At 40.3% G+C, this 21,282-nt stretch overlaps 1 protein-coding gene across 2 annotated transcripts in view; it reads right to left on the reverse strand.

Annotated features, from left to right (window-relative positions):
- The window catches only part of SAMD5 (sterile alpha motif domain containing 5), a 370,146-nt gene that overhangs the window by 296,872 nt on the left and 51,992 nt on the right, over nt 1–21,282 (reverse strand). The gene's annotated exons all lie outside the window — the stretch shown is intronic.

Genomic DNA, 21,282 nt, shown 5'->3' on the forward strand with positions numbered 1-21,282 from the left:
CAGAACTGTCACTTTTTAAGGTGCACACATCACCAACTTCTAAGGAAAGCATACACAAACATTTAAAAATGACACTGAAGTTACTTCAGATTTCCTATGAGTATTGAGAAGATGCTTCAAGTTCTTGAATTACCTGAAGATCATCAGGCTGAACCTCAATGTTCCTCCCATGGCCAGAATTCAGACACGCCAGTTAGTGACAATTTCTGTTTTAACTTAGTGCTAGTGAAGGGTGTTTAGTTACTTTTCCAGTGATAAAGTTCTAGTGTGGATGGGCTCTGAATGTCCCCCGCCCCATACCTCTGCCTAGTATCTTTTTCCTTTCACTATTGGAAAGAAACAGCCATCATAATAACTCTCCGAAATCTGTTTAATTATATACCTTCCAGTGAAAACAGCTATTTACCAATACCTGCCTTTGTAACATAATGAATTAGATAAAAACTTGTAAAATACACTCAGTCTCAATTATCTCTGCTGCTCAGAAGTTGGCATAATTAAAGTCAGTGGCATTATCTGTAAACTTCATTATAATCTCATTTTACCTTCAATCTTCTCCGCCACCAAAACCTTTTCACAAGAGCTGTTAATAAAAAGGAAAAGCGACTACTGCATTCTCCTCATTCTGCTCTTACCTAACCTCTGATTGAGTCTTAACAAGCAAGGAAACGAGAGAAAGATGAGCAAGGGAGGGGAGCAGAAAAGATCAAAGTGCGCAGATAATACCAAAAGGACTAATTAAAGCTGGGAAATGGAAGTGCTCATGGTTGCACTTTTCTCTTTGGCTCCTGGTGCTTTTTATTTTGCTTTCATGGGGACGAGTTTGCAAAAAGACTAGGAAGACCTCCTCCAAGGAATACATTGTCTAAGCCTCAGGACATGGAGAAGGAAAGGAAGTAAAAGAGAGATGACTCTGGAGAAGAAAGCACCATGGAATCTGAGGTTGATGCCTGATTTTGCAGTTTTAATTTTTCTGAAATCTGTATTCAAGTCATATCAGTGTCTGAGACAACCCTTCAGATACAGGCAGCCTGAGAAGTGCTGTATTCAGCCAACTGCAAACGCCTGGTACCCAATGCCTCTGTACAAAGCCGGGGCATTAGCTACAATTCCAAACACATTAACTATAAAGAAGACATCAAATTTATCGACCAAATATTTTATGGTACTAATACGACCCTATTAAACTGTATTTTTTTTTGTATCGAAGGCCATTCTTGGTCCCTCAGTCTAAAGTAGGTTCCCCACCCCTGCTCCTGAATCTCCCTGTCATTTTGCTTCCATGCACAGATCATATATTTACTTGTATATTTCTTTGTATGCTGTCTGCCTCTCCACTAGACTGTAAGCTCTGTTAGGACAGGGAGACAGGTCTGTTTTGTTTGCCAATACAAACCCAGATATTTTCCAGCATGATACAGAGCTCAATATTCAATAAAATGAATGAAAGAATGAAGAAGTGGGCCAATGCCTGGGAGCTGGAATTCAGTCCTGGCCACTAACTTCTGATGTGACCTAGCAAAGTCACTCCCCTCTACCACAAGTTCTTTCGCCTCTCACATGAACACAAACACAAAACACTCCCCAGCCTTAATTACCTCTACAGTATCCCAGGATGCTACTTCAGAATTTTTTTTAGAAAGATCATCCCTCCAGACCCACATGATATTTAAGGTCCCACGTGACTGCACGAGGCTATAAGTCTACCTCTGCTGGAAGGAAGTTCAAGGTCTCAACATTGGATGGATGTTACAGTGTGAGAAAAACAAATAGTGGTAACAACTGTTACAGCCACCTATGAACGCCTGCCTGCTCTGTGCCGGGTACCAGGCTGGGCATCTTACATATGTTCTCACTTATTCCTCAGGCAACCTTGCAATAGGTACATCATGACCTCTATTTTGCAGATGAACACACTGGTGTGTGGAATGCTGCCTAATGCTTCTCAGCTAACTAAAGTTATAATCATCAACATCACTTAATACAACATCATGCTGGAAATTCTTAACACATGGACCCAGTCTTCTAGGAACTTAGTCTATTTGAGAAAAGAGAACAAAAGAGAAAACTTGTGTTTTTTCTATTCATTGTGAGGAGACTGGAGGTGAGCAGTCTTGGACCTGAGTGAGGACGAGGACTTCATGAGTCAGAGAAGAGGAGAAGGGGAGAAGGCAGACATCGGTGGGACCCAAAGTGTGTGGGGACCAGGGCAGGTGCTGATGGGCGTGGAAGTTTCAGAAGGGGCAGAAGGAGAAAGAGGTCCAGAAATGCCGATGAATAGTGGATTGAGTAGAGCTTTAAATATCTGAACTTCATTCTTTGAATCATCAGGAACCAATGTCCTGGTTTGGGATGTGCTGGTAGTTCAACTTGCATGGCTCCTCCTCTGGGAGGCTTCCCTGAACACCGGAGACCACGTCAGGTGCCCCTCCCATGTTCACACGGCAGCCTGTGCCCACCCCTTTCCTAGCACCGACTGTACCCTAGTATAGCTGCCTCTTCACCTGTACAGTGAGAGGAAAACATTTTCCCTTAAATAAGAATGAAATGAAACCAACGGGGGAGTAGAACAATTCACATCAGCCAAGGGGGGGCTTTGCTTAAGAAACAGCTGGACATCTTGAATATGGAAGGTGGGGCACCCCAGGGCCTAAGGAGAGAGCCAGGCTCCCTAGCACTTTACCTGCTGACCCTGACCTGCTCTTCCCAACGCCCAGACGGCTGCCCTCCCCGAGGCTGGGGGAAATCGGGGAGACTTCTGGGGACAGCAGGGGTGCCTACTGAGGGAGACCCAGAGCCCTTCTTAGCAGTGGCTCGGGGATTCTGAGCTTCACAACCCAGAACCTTCAAATGCGGGTGCTACATGCTTGTCACCACTTGTCACTTTCCAGAAATGTCACAGTGATCCTTAGATCCTTACTCTAAGCCCAGGATGTCAAAATAGTGAAATTCTCTCATTTCTACGGAATAAAAATCCCATTCCAGTGGAAAACTGAGCAACACATTAGCCACAAATATGACGGAATTAAATGTGTGCTAGAACGCTGATCCTTGTGACGCAAGCCATAAAACGTAAGCTAGGCACAAAGAAACGTTCACCACTTTGCATTAAAATGTCACTCAGTGAGGTCAAGGGGGCTTCCTATTCCTGAACTTTGTTCCTGGTAAACATGAAGCGGAAAGAAAAAAGGAAGACTGAAACCAAGTGGTGGCTGACCACCTGCGACCCCCACTGTTACGTTACCCCCTTCTCGTTAGCTAATGCTGATTTCTTTTTTTTTTTAATTTTTTTTGGAGGGGGGAGATGGAGGTAATTAGGTTTATTTATTTATTTGTTTACTTTTCTTTTTTTTAAGAGGAGGTACTGAGGATTGGACCCAGGACTTTATGCATGATAAGCATGCACTCTCCCACTTTGAGCTCACTAACTTCTGACAGGTACCCGGCCCCATGCCAGGCACTTGAGGGATACAAGGCAGTTAAATGCTTCATTCACTGAGGGAGCTTCCATCCCATTGGAGTTACACCTTCTTGGAGGAATGCTAAATAAATAAATAAATAAATAAATAAATAAATAAATAAATAAATAAATAAATAAAATTTCCCCTAGTCCATATGTGGAAATAACTATGGGCCATTTAAGAGATAAATACAATCTCTCTCTCCTGGAAAAACCCAAGGAAATATTTGAGGCCATTAAACCATCACAATTCTGGCTCTGACTTCAAATAAACAAGACAAATAAACCTTCCCTTCTCTGCATTTCTAATTTAGCAAAGCCTTTAAACACCCTCTAAGAGCAAGTGAATTTCATATTTGCATCTTATTCAAAATGTGCTGGCATTTTGCTAGATTTTTAAGCTGGGGATCCATTTGGGGATATAAAGCAGTATCTGCTCAGAGGTCCTAATTCTGGGCTCTTATACACACACACACATGAACGCACAGATTGAGAATATCTATGATGAGTATATTTTTGCTGGGGTTAGGGAGGGACAGAAACCAGAGACACGCCAGGTCAGCGCCCGGTAATACCGCTGGATCTCGTTTACTCAGTACTGGCTACATGTTAGGCACTTTCATTTATACCACATTTAATTCTCAGAGCACTGATGACAATTGCTAACATTTACTGAGCACTTTCGGTGCACCAGGCTTTACGAATCTGTCTATATGTGGCTCGTTCGATGCTCTCATAGCCGTAAGCTGTGGCAGAGCTGGGCTGCACATGCAGGCAGTTGGGCCCCGGAGTCTAGTCCTGTCACTGCTACGTGACACACTATCTCTGTGAAGTGCCGCTGCAACCCCACGTGCAAGTAAGGACACTGGGGCTTGGAGGGCTGGCCTGCTGGCCCAAGGCCACATGGCCCGCAAATGGCCCAGCTGCACTCGCAAGCTAGGTCATCTGGCTCCAGCGCCCAGTCCTTTACGTCCTCATGGAATAACGGGCAGGCTGGACTTGTCTCTGCAGCATGTGAGACAGGAAAGCTTGGTCTCTGAGAAGCAGAGGTGGAGACAAGTGGGAAGTGTTCAAAGTATGAGGGGGTTGTTCTGAAAGTCCTTACTGATCGACTAACCACGTAAGCTACCGTCCAAACTTTTGAAGGTGAAATGGGCGCTGTTAATAATAAGGCCAGGACAACAGGCATCAACCAAGAGGTCCGGTCACCCGACAGAACGCTGATAAAACCATGCCCACGTTGCCACGAATCGACTTATTCACTGAAGTGAGCAAAAAGAGGCATGGGGAAGAAATAACCCATATTCCACTTTCTCTCAGTGATCCTTACAAGTAACAAAAGCGTAAATCATCTTGATAAGCAAATGATGTTTTTTAGCAGTCTTCCAAAATCTTTTTCAAAACCATATCACAGAGTAAGAAAATAAATTTAATTCGGGGAACTGTAATGACTGCCTGGAACCAGGTAACATTATTCACATTGTGTATTTATCTAAAACACTTGAAAACAAATCAGATGTTTCAGACTCCTACAAAGATGTGTTAATTAGCATATAATGATGTTGCTCCAGAATAAATGAGGGACATTGAAAGCAACTTTATCCTGGTCTTCGCTCCTCATCCTTCCACTGTCTCGCATTATTGCTTGTTCCACCTCAATTGCTTTGCTTCCATTTTAGAAATCTTACAAGGGCAAGTTTCTCTCACTGTAAGAAGTCTATATAGAGAAGTTTAAACTGTAAAAGTGGAAACAGATTCTCATTCATTTTGAAAAATGCAAAGCTTCAAACATGGAAAGTTTCCAGGTTGCAATGAATCCTCACAGTCCAGCTCTCTTTGTTATTATGAACTCAGAGGTGAAACAGAGAAGAGGGATAACGGTCTAGGAGCCTAAAGAACAAAATACGTGATTGCTCGGGCAGGCTGAGAGGGGCAAACCATGTCAGACAGTGCAAGGGAAAACCCAGAAGAGGAAAAGTCTCACCAAGTCTTGTAAAAGCTGTGATAGAAAAATAATCCTATGGCCAATTCCATGGCCTGCAGGGGCATCCCTGTTGGTGTATTAATATATGCATTATGGCGGTGAGGGTACAGCTCAGTGGTTGAGTGCATGCTTACCACTGATTCAATCCCCAGTACCTCCCCTAAAAAACAAAAAGGCAAAATATATATTCATTATAATATGAGTGTAGACTATCTCTTAATCATCTATATTTATTCATTTTACAAAATTCTAGATTTATTATACTGGATGATGTTTCCAGGTCAGCATGTCTTCAAGAGTCACTGAAAAAATACTTTTTAGCGAGAATTACAGTTGTTGCAGATGCTGGGAATACAGTGGTGAAAAAGACATGGGCCTTACCCTTTAAACTGTTTTTTTTTTTTTTTTTTTTTTTTTTGCAGGGGGGAGGTAACTAGGTTTATTTATTCAGTTCTTCAGTGGAGGTACTGGAGATTGAACCCAGGACCTCGTGCATGCTAAGCATGCACTCTACCGCTTGAGCTATACCCTCCTCCCCGGCCCCTACCCTCTTGAATCTAATGGGAAAACGACATTTGTTTTATCGGCATTCACATTACAATCAATGTTGCAGGAAAGCAGCTATTTTCTTCAAAGCTAAAAGTAATGGTTTAAAACCATAGGTGAGGAGCAACGGAATTAGTATTAACATAAGTTATGCACTAATAATTGTTTATTAGTTCTCTTATTTTTTTTTTCTTTCAGCCTACAGGAAAGAGAAAGGCGAAGGGCAAAAAGAAAAAAAAAAAGGAAGAATCCTACTGTATTTCTTCATTTTGGTTTCTATTTCATTAGTTGGCCTTTATTTTATTTTTGCTGCTGTAGGCTCTTTTCCATGTTTATACATTTATCTTTATATCATTTATGTCCTTATATTATTATAAATTATAATAGTTAATACTTTAACCCCTATTATTTTCACACAGAGTATGAAGAAAATGATTTTAAAAATCTAGGCCACATGGACTTATTCAAAGAAAGACCATGGTATTGTTGATCAGTTTAAATATGGAGTTCAGGCAGGCAGAAATATTCTAGTCTCTCTATTCGGCAATCTCTCTGTAAACACCCAACAAGCTATTTAACATCATCATTAACACAAATACTTCTTTTCTTGTTTGTCTCCCTTGTGAAAAGCATACGCAATTTTATTAAATATTTATATGAGTGAAATTTCATAAGGTTTGGTGTTTTTGAAATATACGTAAACAAGGATTTTTTTTCCCCACCCTTTTAAAATAAGTAAAATATTTCTGTTTCCAAAGCTTTCCAAATACACACATCCTAACAAATTGGTTTGTGATGATATGAGACTAGGCAGTTTGCCCATAATTGAAGACATTTTGCCAACAAGTCACAGGCTGCCAAGAGAAGCAGCGACAGCACTCTGAATATGAGCGTATGATCCCCATGTAAATATCGAGGCTATCTGCCCTTCCCGAAGTGATGATTCAAGCCCGTATGACTGGCAGATACCTTAATTAATCACGGCGCCACGTGATGGCCATCCTTAAGGGTGGCTTATCTCGGCTCCGAGCTAATGTTCACTTCTACCCCATTCTTTGCTGTGACCCATTTCTTTTTGTCACGACCACATTGTTCAGAACTGAGGCACCAAGAAAACTTGAAATTATAACTCTTATCTTTTTTGTGGTCCGTCCCACAGGATTTATGTCAACACGGAATTATCACTTTTCACCAGCTGTTTTTAGCACTCATGGTGTGAATCTATGTATATATTTTCTCTCTCAAACTGAGATGGTATTACAACTTAAGAAAAATCAAAGTTCTTTAGAAATTCATAATTAAAGATCAAAAATAAGAATCCTTTAAATGACAAAGAAAAGGCAGGTTCTTCATACTGTGCATGGGGCTCATTCCTCCTGAAAAGAAGGAAGTAAATTGCTACTCCTTGGAAACACTTTTTCAGGCTATTAAGGAGTGATTTCTTATGTTAAAGTAGTAATTTATTGAATGAATTCCTGGTGGCCTGAGAGACTTAATGCACCTACTAACAGGAGCTCTTTGCTGCCTTCTCATGAATAGTTCTCGCCCATTACATAAAGTTCATAAGAGGCAGTAGTGAGCCCAGCACAGCTCTTAAGAGCAAAATCTTACTCTTTTTGGTGAGATTAATTATTGACTTTGGGGGCATGTTTTCTGACTTAACAACCGCAGGAAAAGGGTCCATGCTGTAACTCCATCCATTCATCTTTTCCCACCTCCACTTCCTCTGACAATATTTACAGCAGCACTTGTGGAGTCATCTCTGTAGCCTTTCACTGGAAACTGTCAATGTTTAAAACTCCTCCACTCGCCTCCATCCCTCTCCACTAACAGACTCTCCATCTAGTTGCCATGACGTTCTCCAGATCCTTGCACCACTAAGGATGGTTCTCAACCTTCTGCCTGCACTAACACACCTCCAGTAAGTAAGGGAGGCTCACTCTAGTGGCTGGGGCATTGGAGGTTGGGGGCAAAGTATATAGAGTAAATGGGATGGGCGCAGTGTTCAGAACACCCCCAAATATTTTTAATAGAACCGTACATTTATACATCCTTGATAACGTTAAGAACCACTGATTAGTCACATCTATTTTTACCAGCAGCTACTTTTGTGAAGTCAACGATTTTTCTCATGCTCCTTCTCTCCTTTCTGTCACACTTTCTAATAAGGTAGCTGATATTATATCTGCCAGAGATAACACACGAGTTACGTTTTGCCAGGCACTCAGAGCTAATCTAATTAGTGGCCTGAAACACTCTAACGATAAATATGCGTCCTCATTTACTTATTCTAAGAAGGTAGATTACATGAAGGAAATATGTATATAATTGTAAATCATATAATCATTTATCAGTGATGAGACACTGTGGAGAATCAGGGGAACAAACACTACCCAAAGCCGCATTCCCACACCGCCTGGCGTGCTCCCTGGACTTCATTAGCCAGTCACAAGGAGAAGGGGTGTGGGCCAGGAACTGGCCAGGGCCACAGCTGTGGGGCCGGAGCAGCCCTGGCTGGCCTGGAAAAGCAGGCGGAAGACTTGGGCCCTGGGCAGCTTCAGGCGAAGTGAGCACTGACTGGCACTGGCGCTGTGCACTGAGGCATCTTAGGAATATGAGCGGTGAAGAGTTAAAGAAGGAGTAGATCAAATTGCAGAGATTAAAGAATTCCTTATAGGGGGAGGGTATAGCTCAGTGGTAGAGCGCATGCTTAGCATGCACGGAGGTCCTGAGTTCAACCCCCAGTACCTCCATTAAAAAAATAATTTCCTTATAAATATAACATAATGTAAAGACAAATGATCTTTGAAAAATGTTTACAAACTCTCCATAATAATGCACAAAACACTTGGGGGGGTTGGGGAGGTTGTGTTTCAGTAATCATGGAAGTAATACATGCTCAGGGCTAATATTCATTAATAAAGGAAAAATCATAAAAATGCCTGTAATCATACCCATCAGAACGATAAGAACTGTCAACATACTGCCATTTGACCTTGCAGCATTTTTTCTTACATGGATAGACTATATAAATTTTTACTAAAATCATAAACTCTTTGAAGTATTTTAGAGTATTTTAAAGACTTTTTTTTAACTTGGAAATATAATCGAACATTTTTCTTTATCTGTATTTTAGAAACAGAAGAATATTCCAGAGACGTTATCTTTCATCTGTCAAAAAGAAAAGAAACTAGCTACTTTTCTAATAAATTCCTTCCAGGTAAATTGCCAATTTTTTGCAGTGTTTTTTTCCAATTCCACTTTTTGACATAATTATCAGGTAACTCATTCTAGAGCAACGGAATCCTTCCCTAAATTTCTCCTGCTCTTCATCTTACCAGCCTGTGTGCAGAATGGCAATAGGACTACTTTATGAGCAGTTTTTCATTTCAGTATAGGGCTGATGGTTCCCGCATAAAAATTACCCGCAACCTTCTGGATCTATCTTTCAAGTAGTTATGCATCTGATTTAATATGCTGGCCCAGGCATATTAAAGTCAGCTAAATATATGGATTGTATGTGTCAGCTTTTTCCCATAAATAATAATGTTGTACTTTCTCTCTCAAAACAATTGGCTGCCACAATGACAACTGATTGTAGGAAAAACAAAGAGGGTTTCTGGTGCTGGATCCTTAATAGGTTTTAAATAATAAAAATTAGAACGTGGTAAGCTCAAAGCACAGCAATTACATTTCCCTTGTTTAGAATGTAATCCAAATTCTTGCACTAATTCCATGCTGTGTGTTTAAATTTTGGTTCACTGAGGCTTACTGATTAGACCAGATACATCTTGTAGTATTTCTTTCGATATCTAGCTAACTATGGTGTTGGGCTGAGCAACTATTCCCTCCAGAGCCCTGATGTGGCATCTGGAGAAACAGCTGCTCTGTTTCATGTTGGAGAAATATTCACGTAATGAAATGTTTATGTTTGAAACTAGATATGGATTTTATACATCCTGTTTTTATGTAATGAAAGGGGTAGGTTATTTTAAGAAATCATTAAGTATTTTAATGTTTAGTCATATTTTCCTTTTGCATAACAAGATTTTCTCAGAAGCTGATGCCACCCAGATCCCAGCCCATCCCATACGCCTGAAGCAACTGTGTTTTCTAGCACCTGCAAAGACAATGACACCGCAGCTGCGCACCACGGCTGGCAGGCAGGCAGGCAGGCACCACGGACCCCCTTCTCACACAACCAGGTGCTGCTAACACTGGGCCTCTGGGCGCAGGGCTGATCCAATCGGAGCCTCCCCCACTGTTTAGGGCACTGCACCTTAGAAACTCAAGGAGGCGTTTTCATAGTGTTTTCAAAATTAAAGCCGCACATTTGCAATACAAAGTGCAGAGAAAAGCCAAAACAATTATCGTGCTTGCTTCCTGCTTTTAATTTACTCGAAGGGGGTACCTCAAGCTCCTCTTGATTTTAGAGCCTCAGAATTGCTTGCTGCTTGTTCCGTCTGGAGATGAGAGCAGACCCACCTCTTTCCTAAGGCCGGAGACCAACTTCAGGAGCACAGCTGATTTGAATTGGGACTCTTTTTATGACCATATTTCTATTAGATCGACCCAAATAGAAAGGTCACCTTAGAGATACAGAGAATCTTAGACATAAAATGAGTTTTGGCAAAGCCAGCACTCAGACAGGACTCTCCCACCATCTCCTGAGCTTATTAACTTACCCGGGGCCACACCGGTCCTTTCCATCTCAAATTGAAAGTCATCCCTCCCTCTGCCTAAGGGTGATGTATCTCCCTCCACCTGTTCTTGGACCCCATCCAGGAGCCCTGTCCCTGGATGATCTGCTTATCCTTTGCCCACATCGTATCTTCAGTCCCTCCCTGTGGACCCCTCAACTAGATCCAACTCTAACCTACCTTCAGCACTAAATGAAACCAAATCCAAAAACCTCTCCACCCATCCCACCTCCCTCCACCACCGCCATAGCTATTCCAGCTCCCTCCCTTTTACAGCCAACTTTTTCTAAGAGGATGACCACCCTTGCTGTCCTCACTCTCTCACCTCTCGCCCATCCCTCAAAGCCGGATCGCCTGTTCTCACTGGCACCTTGACCTTTCATGTTGTAGGAGTTAATCTAATAGGCACTTTTCAGTCCTTCCTTTCCTGGACCTTACTACAGCAGATGACACTGTCAAATATTCTTTTTCTTGCAATTGTCTCTCCTTTCATCTTTGGTGACTGTCTTTTCTTGGTTTTTCCTCCTACTTTGTTCAAAGCCCCTATTCTTCATCTACTTCATAAATACTGATGCTATAGCCATGTGCTGTCTCCCATCCTTTCCCTTTCTCACGCTACACACCGTGCAGTGCCACCTTCTCATTCCTGTGGCTTTAATTAGCATATGACCCCCAGACATTTATCTCCAGAAGAGATCATGCTCCAGCAGTGCAGACATATAGCCCACATCCAGCTGCACATCTCATCACAAAGACCTCAAACCCAACGTGTCCAAAATGGAGCTCCTCACCTCCCTGGTCTTGCTAACGGAGTCCTTCTCTCATGCACTCTTTATAAATGAATGACATCATTCATGGAGTCACCTGTCAGGTCATACGTGGCCCCTCCCTCTCTACCCCACATCCCTTGACAACCGGGAGGCAGTAAAGGGGAACCACACCACTTTTCAGGGTACATTTTTTTTGTCTACACAGAGCTACCTCTTGTCTCTTGCAATTCTTAACCTGAGGTAGCCTGTTTAGGAAAGAGAGGAAGAAGAAAACTAAAAATTTTCATTTTTAAAATCATACATTGGCTGCAAAAATGAATTCCAGTACTTTAAAAACTAGAAGAATTGAATGTAAGAATTTGCCATATATATGACTGTCAAGGAAATAGAATACAGAATTGGACATTTTTTATGAACATCTAGACCTACGCTGTCTAGTATGTTACTGCTAGCCACCGAAGACTATTTAAAGTTCATAAAATTAAATGTGCCTTCCTCCACAGCACGAGCCATAGTCCAGACACTCAGCAGTCACAGATGACTAGAGACCACCGTATTGAGCAGTGCAGAATAAAACACTTCCATCATTGCAGAAAGAGCTACTTGACAGGGTTGGTCCAGACAAATATAATTACAGAAATGAGAATGGTAAATGATACCAAGGGAGGTAGGATTTAATGAGAGGAAAAGGCCAATGGTGGATCTGCACTGACAAGAGCTGCGCCTTTGGCCTTAATGGTATAGAGGTGGTGCTGACAGACAAGGAGGAGGAAGTTTCTGAGGATGCCCAGGGAAGGGCTGCCCGTAAATTCACAGGACGGTGGTACTCAGTAGAACTTGAAGGAGACTAGCCTTAATCTGGCATCCTCTGGTGCCTTCTCAGATTGCATCACTTCCCTCCTCAAATGCCTGAGACCTGAGCGGCAGTTGTCACTGCTGGGGTCCAGACACTCAGAAGAGCGGGTACAGTTTTTGAACGTACCAGTAATCTGCTCACAAGCATATTTAAAGCCGTAGTTTGTGCATAATTGGTAATTTTATGCATTAGGCTCTTCCTATCATAACCAGATTATCATGGATTTGCATTCTAATATGCCTTCTTGAGTAAATGAGAAAGTAGTAGCCAAGACTAAAAGATGCACATCAATATTTCTCTAGAAATACACTCTCCATGATGGCAAAATTATGTCTAGTTCCTCCTAGCACTTAGAACAGTACCTGGCAGGAGTAAGGGTTCAATATATATTTGTAAGATTAAAAAAAAAAAAAAGGTTTCTTTTGTATAGTACAGGGAACTATGCTCAATATCTTATAATAAACTTAAGTGAGAAAAAATATGAAAACAAATATATATATGTATATGCAAGACTGGGACAATGTGCTGTACACCAGAAATGGATACATTGTAATTGACTGTACTTTAATTATATATATATATATATATATATATGTATTTTGGCATGAAAATACTTTGGGCTGTGAATGCTGTAGGCCATATACCCAAGAAAGAACAGCTTGAAAATATCCAGCCTATAAAATAAAATATGTCCGCTTAATATAACATTTAACAAACTGAGACCTGCTTCCAAGCTATGACAGACATATCTGTCTTTCCTCTTATTCACTTACTAGTCCAAGGCATCCTAGGCTCCAGAGCCACTGGCCAACATCCTTCTCTCCACAAACACCACACATATTCGAGCCTCTAGGTCTTTGCTCGTGCGGCTCCCCCATCTGGGAGGCCTCACCTCCCGCACTCCACTTGCACCCCCTCAGTAAACAAAACCCCTTCCTACCCACCTTTTAAGACTGTTCATCTAAACTACACGCATCTTCTCTTTACTTGCCCAGCATGCACTGGGAGTTTAGTCAGCACTGGTGCCATTTTGTTTTGATAGAGTTTAAATCCTCTGTGCATCCGCCTCCTCCTACACACAGTAAATCCTTTGTTCGTTCCTCCTTGCGTTCGGTCAGAGCCCAGTGCAGTACCTGCTGGGCGTACTGCTCAATACATTCTTCTCAAACAAGGTCATTTAGGAATTTGTTGGGCCTTGGTTCATCACACACTCTTAACCACACAGTTGCCAAGTATGGAAATGAATTCTGATGACAGTTGCTAACATTTAATGGGCACTTACTATGTGCCTAGCACTACACAAATGGCTCATATGATCCTGAGAAAGGTGAGGTAACTCGCCCAAAGCCACATGGATTTAGGCAGCTGAGAGCAATTCAAACCCACGTCTAACTCTTTCCTTTCCACCAACGTCTGCTTTCTTTTCTTTGCACTGCGTTTTATCATCTGTAATAAGTGTGGATCAGGTTTTTTTCACTTTGAAGATATTACTCTTGATGTTGTCTATAACATATGAATAATTATTACTCACAAAAAACTTTCGACCTGTGCCATATGTTTTTTTCCTATGGACATTAAATCTCACATGCTTGGAACCATTTTTAACTACAGAATCTGGACTATAACCAATTAATATTTATCATGTCTGCTATAACCAACTTTACCATCAAGGGGGAAATTATGCTTAATTTTTTTCTGTAACTAGATAATGCCTCAGAATTATTTTTGTATCACGAAAAGAATGAACTCATCCTTTATTGTGAAGACACATTTATTCTCATGCAGTTTTTTAAAGAATTGCTGTGAATTAAAAGCTCCCTCAGTATCTCCAAGGTGGGCAGAAAGTGCATTGCTCAGCGCAGATTACCCGCCTAACTTAAGGGCACTCTTTGGGGAGATGAGGATAAAAATGAGAATAGCATTTTAGTTGCTCAACTAAGCACCAGAGTTTCAAAATGATTAAACCTTAAGCAACTATTAATTAGAGTCCAAAAATCTAAAGGCAAGATTCAAAAACCTTACAAAGCAAAGAGACAATAAACTTCTGATGGGCGGTAAACTTAACGCATAGCGCTTTCTTGTCCTTCCTTATTCTCCCAGTTGTATGTAACTCCACAAAGTGGGCTTTGTAAATGTGTTCCAACATCCCCCCACTGGATGACAAAGCCGGGCTTTGCCTTATTCCTAACGTTGCATTTAACTGATCTACTATTTTGATAGATTGGACTTTTTAAATAGTTTATTCAATGTTAGAATACAGCCCTCATCTGTTTATTCTTTTCCAATTATTGGTTGAGATAACACTGTGGTTTGTGTTATAAAAACACTGAACACTATATTCAGTGGCTACATGGTTTTTCTTTAACTCATTCATCAAAATCACATACAACCTGGATGTTTTCCTTACTAAAAATGGCTACTTTGGTTTGTATCAATGATGTCTCTGGAGTTTTTACATCTAAGTAGAGATTTAATTTTTCATTCAAAAATCACTTTTTTGCCAACCCATTCCTCACACCTCCAAAATCTAGGAAATGGGCCAAGATTTTCAGAAAATATATTTGCTTATTCTTTGAATGTACTTGGAAGAAGATTAAAGCATAGAAAAATAAAAGCAGATGAATAGAACTTGTGGGCTAAAAGAGACATATTTGATTCATTCTGTTGTCAGTTTCAAGAAAGAGAAAGAGAAAAAGAAGGAAAGAAGACAGTCTTGAGAATTTGAGGCGATGATTTTAATATTCCTTTAAATTATGCCTTAATCAATTACATCTATCAAATTCTTGAATTTGTCTTAACATATATATAAATACTACTCTGTTTTGTATTTGGTGAGGGCAATGAAACAATTTTCTAAAGGGAATATTTCTAATGCTAACACTGGGATTTTATCAGATGAGAGAACTAGTGAAGGTTACAGTTTGCTATGTATCTAACTGAATGATTATTGGCTCACTAAAAGTACAGAAGATATTAGGCTTTCTCATTCAAAGGTCCACTAAAAAATTATTTGCTCACTAAATACCTTCAGTTTAGGCAGCATGGAGAATATTCAGAAACATTTGGAAATGTTTGGACCTTGGTAGGAAGTTGCCTCCTGAGTTTTCTTAAAAAAAAATAAATAAAGATTATCAATCACTTAAGACAAAATAGGAAGAATCAATTTGTGTAACAGAAAATGATTTGGGGGAGGGGTTAAAAATTCCAAAATGTTCATTTTCCTCTCAAAATGTATAAGGTGATTTCAAATGGAAAATTGTCATGCCTTAGGGCATGGAGGAGAAAAGCAATTAAAAACCAGTGTAATAAAATTAGTTTCCACTTCAAGCATCTGATATATGCAGTATATTTTCAGGATGTGGCTAGTACTCACAAGTATACCGTTTATAAATCTAAGAACACCTAGAATGAAAAAGGTGAAATGAATTTCCTAAGGAATTTAAAAAGTCTACGAACCTTAGTTTCCTCACCTGTAAAATGGAGCAGTAACAGCACGGATTAAATGGAATTTGTATATAGCTTGCTCTGACCTATGAAATCACTTGGTATTTTTTCACCAAGGCATTTTTTCACCTGTAGTAGGAAGTCTGGTCTTTCTCTCTGGTCCCAAGGCCCTACCCTCTTTCTCCATGTCACAGATACTCTGAGCACAAGGAATGAGAGCCTAAGAGCTCCCGAAGACATTCAGAAACTTTTAACAAGGCTCTAGTATTTGAAGGCCAAACAGCAAATTATGAGTTGCCACTTGGAATTCTAATTACAATATAGAGTCTTTCTTACTCCAAAGCATTAGTGAGAACAAACTCCTGCTTCCAACAGCGGGCAGGGGCACTGGTGCTACGATGGTTGACTCTGTAATGGGGCGACATTATTACGGTAATCCAAATAAAAATTATTATTATTCCATGGGGCAAGATGCTAAATTCTATAAAATAATATTTAAATCATTATTTAAAGACTCTCCACGAGCCAGGGATCCCAATGAAATACAGAATAACAGATAACCAAACATTACCAATATGTATTAAGTTGACTATGGGGTAAATCACGTCAGAGAGCCACTGGAGAGTAATATGTGGTCTTTATTTGAATTCTACAGACTCAACTACAAAAAATTTTTTTAAATTCTTATTGCGTCTAAGGTAGTTACAGACAAAATTACTAAAGCGTAATTAGAGGGACAGAAAGTAAAATGAGAAGAGTGGTCAAAATTTCCTCGTAACTTGACATGCAAGCATATCTCACGGATTTGAATGCACACATTTGTGGAGAACGATGGAAGGGAACTGCAGCCGACTTTGATGCAGTTGCCACTCAGGTGCACACGTGCAAACGCAGATGCCATTCCTGATGGCACAGCTGCATAGCCCAAGTCCACATTTCAGCTAAAGAACCACTTAATGACCCTGTGAAGAAAGGATGAGACACTGTCTGGAAACCTTCTGCAGACAGCTTCGGGTGAGATCAAGAGAGCCTCCGCATCTAAAGTCATAGAAGGGTTTGGATGAAATCCAGAGATGACAGAGGCACTCAGACCGCATTCACAGCACTCCTGCCGGCCATATGACGACACTGGGAGGACGCACCTGAGTCCAAAAGTGACTCAGAGGAGTCTGTCTGAAAAACATTGAAGAATTACCTCACGCTGACTTAGCTTTACTTTTATGATGTACGTCTGAGATATAAATCATAAACCTCCATGTGCAAGTAAGTCTAAGATAACTCTGTCAATAAGTTGTAAATAAAAATCTTAATTGAAAAGCTGTATCGTGTAATAGTTGAACATTTCTTCTTTCTCAGTGGCACTTACTTGTGTCTCACTCTCTGTGGCACCCTAGACTTGCAATACAGTTCACACCTTCTCCCCATCTCCTGACTCCTCGAGCACTGCCTCTTTTACGATAAACCCTATACTCATCCATCTGCCCTCTCCTGCTTCTTAATTTATGGCCCTTATGTTTGGTCTCATAATAATTTGGCCTCATAAAACATAAATAAAGGTCAAGAGGACAGGCTTAAAGTTACACTCTTGAGATTCAGATTCCAGCCTTCCTAGTTACTGACTGAATGGCCTTGGGTAAATTATCTATTAGTCCTTATTTCAGTTTCCTTAGCTGTCGAATTCAAATAAAGACCACATCTACCTCATGGGGTTGTGAGGAAGATTAAATGAGAACAAACATTTAGAATGCTTTGAACTGTCTGGGGCATCATATTAAATTTCCTTTTAAGTGTTGGTAACTACATGCTTAAATGTTGTCTGTAATCAACCCGAGAAATGCAAGAATGCTTTTTTCTAACATATTTTGAAACAATTTTATTTTATTTGTTTTTAATTATTTTATTTTTTATTTTATTATTTTTTGGGGGGGAGTGATTAGGTTTACTTCTTGAAAACAATATTAGGTCATGAGTCACAGAACTTCCTTCTATATTCCACCCCTCCACTTCCTACCTGCCGACACTGCCTACCTGATCTCTAGTAAGGATTCTCGTTCCTTCAACACAAGACGCTCTATCGGTTATGTTTCAGGCTAGTTTGTTCAATTTCCACAAGACCTCTTTGAGGGGGTTTTATTAACCTCACTTTTCAGATGGCAAAACAGACCAGAAAGAGTTCAGGAACCTGCTTAAGGTCACTCGGCCAGGAGGAGGGAACTGGGATTTGCATCCAGGTTTTTGTGATTCCAAAGCCTTCATGTTCTTCCCTTCCTTGCACATAATCCATACATATCAGCAGAACAAAAGAAAGGCAAGGCGCGTGATCACGGTAGAGTTACAAGTTTCTCAAGCATCCGTAATTCTCAGTGCTGTCTGTAATTTAAACCCAGTCTGAACAACCCTGGACTGACTTAACTTACTTAACTATTTCACTTTTTTTTTTTTTTTTTTTTGCCTTTCTATTGGTAGAAAGTAAAAGTAATCTTTAGGGCAGAAATAATTCTTTCCAGGGATAAAATCATGGGTCATATTAAATATATCTAAAAGGGGTGTTCAAAATATATCTAAAAAACATGTACTGTACTGTGTAGCACAGGGAAATATATACAGGATCTTGTGGTGGCTCACAGCGAAAGAGAATGTGACAATGAATGTATGTATGTTCATGTATAACTGAAAAATTGTGCTCTACACTGGAATTTGACACAACATTGTAAAATGACTATAACTCAATAAAAAAAAAGTTCAAAAAAAAAAAAGAAAAAAATCTTCAAAAATACAATGCATGAGGGAAGTTCCTATTTGTGTAGCACAGGTTATCCAAATACATTTGTATTTTGTCTAGCAGCACACCATACACTCGCATGTCTGTGATAAGTACATTCTTCATAATTTGATTAGCTTTAATTGCAGGAATAGGTTGATATTTTATTCACTTTAACTGTAGGAATAGATGATATTCCTCTCACAATTCAGACTAGGAAAATACAACCAACAGAAAATCATAATTCAAATAGCGTGTCATTTTAGTCCTTTCACATGCCTTCACAAATTATATTTAGTCCATTTCTGCAAAAGAAAACCTAAATGAGCATGTCAATTTTTATTCTATAAAATATTGTATTTATAGTTTTATACAAAAGGAAAAGGGAAAGTCAGAGAACCTGAATAACAACAGAAACTACACCCCAAGGTGAATTCCTGATAAAGGGAAACTTGGTTTCCTGGGTTTCAGAGTGAAAGGCATGCTCTCCTTCAAACCAAAGGCCACCAAGTTCCAAGTTCCCTGAGACCAGGAAATGCCTTGGTAGAACCAATGGATACAACTTCAGCACTCAGTTTCCTTCGGCACATGGGAAAGTTCACTTGGTCCTTCGTTCATTCAAGACTTGCTGAGCACCTACAACCTGCCAGGAATACCCCAGAACCACGAAGTACTAAGTGGGGAACAACCCGCGTCGGGGCGAACCAGGTGTGCTCACAGCCTCGGGGAGGTCTGAGCGAAAAACCAGACCACGCCACTCTGTGACTTTCTTCTAAAAGACATAATGTTATTCACAGATACCATCTGTTTCCCAAACTTCTCACAAGGTGCGTTTAGGTAATGCTGTTCAGGTTTTACAGATCTGAGAACAGCAAAGGAGTAAAAGGAAGTGACTTAGCCACTACTCACCAGGAAAGCCAAAATTGGATTGCATTCAGGGCTTTTGATTTATAGGTCAGGATTTAGAAAGAAATTAAATGTATATTCTTCACTCAAAATGGCTACTTTTGCAAATGCTATTATGTAGATTGATTAATTTCCAAAAAGAAGTTGAAATTAAATTGATGGAGCTCAAAGGACATAAAAGAATGCACACACCGAATATACACAATTCACAATCCATGCTCATTATTCAACCAAGAGACAGATGAGAGTCCACAGACATCCTGTTAATGGTACATGGATATAATAAAGTAGAGAACAAGGTTGGCCAAAAGAGTATCCATAATTATGTGAGTGCACCCTGTCCTGAGAGAAACTGTAAGGTGGGGGAAGATGAGGACTGAATTTTTCACTTCAAATTGTTCAAGATTACTCTTTTGAATTAAAAGTCCTCAGTGGGGCAGCATGTGGCCTGGAATGAAACTAGAAGTATTCATTTAGCAGATTCAGTTGGCAGACTTTAAAGGCTGCCTTAGGTGAACCAATTTTATTAATGATATAAACCATCCTGTTCTTTATCAAATACTCCTTACTTCGGATCTCTACTTCATGCACGTATTTCCCCATTTTTAAAAATACATTTTAATGCTGTCCACCAATATTACTGACTTTTCTAAATATGCTGACAGATCAAAGAACACCTGAAGTGTAAGATTTTCAAGCTGAAAGATTAGGTTTTCATACCTCAGTACTAGCCCACGCAGAGCCCTGGGGCTGGCTGGAGCTTTAGTTTATGAACAAAAGTATTCTAAGACTACGCCTTGAGAACTATGAACCTAAGCTGAATCTAAGGCTGTCTAGAAAGATGGGTCTTTTTTTTGAAGATGCCACAGATACCTGTAGGTATACTTTCTAGGATCTGACATCAGACAAAAAGCCAGGATTAGAGGATCTGGGAAAACCTCAACTGTTTATCACCAGCCCAATGGCATTGTGGGTATGCTACATGCTCAAGGCTCCTCAACATGCTCAGGGCTCCTCAGGTCTTAACTACACAATTTCTGAACCCGTCTAGATCATCCTCAGGTCCCTTTTCATTTCTAAAAATCAAAATTTTACATACTTCTTCCTAATATTTGCTCCACATCTTCCTCTCTTTAACTTTACTTTCCTCTCGTCTTGTATTCAGTACGAATAAATACAGCTATTCATCATCAAAACTGTCACCCGACACCATTCACACAGAACCCAAACACTATTACTAAACACCTCTGAATTAATGTCCAGGGCTACTTATCATGTGCTAATTATTGCGCTAAGCATTTACAAGAATTATTTCATTCACTTGAGGTCCTGAAGGCAGAAGGTGGTAAGGCTGGGATTTAGATCTCATGATCCCAGAGATGCTGCTTATCTAGAGTTGAATCACAACCACTGGGTGATGGAGATTCAGGGACCCTGGGAGCCATAGCAGATCCCATGTGGAGAAATGTCACTTGCAATCCCACCTAATATATCCCACCACCTCACCTCCTACTGTGGAGGAGCCACAATTACTGGCACCGAATCACATGCTATCACCCTCAAAAGTACTTTCTCAGTCAAAAGTGGGGTGGGTGGAGAAGGGAGGAAGCCACAACATACACATATATAACCATCGCACAGAAGCATCCAAGCACACATCGTAATGATTTATTTGAATTTTGCATGCAGTGTGGGGAGCCTGGCTTTCCCCTTTCTTCTGCGTTAGCTCTCTGATTTCCCATGCTAACCATAATGCTCCAGTACCATAAACATTTATATATGGTCCATTTAAGTAATGCACAGACTCTATCCCATTCATCAAAATGTAAACGATTACAAAAGAGGCCAAGGCGGA

This window comes from Camelus dromedarius, chromosome 6 (genome assembly GCF_036321535.1).
Source record: "Camelus dromedarius isolate mCamDro1 chromosome 6, mCamDro1.pat, whole genome shotgun sequence".
Taxonomy (NCBI): Eukaryota; Metazoa; Chordata; class Mammalia; order Artiodactyla; family Camelidae; genus Camelus; species Camelus dromedarius.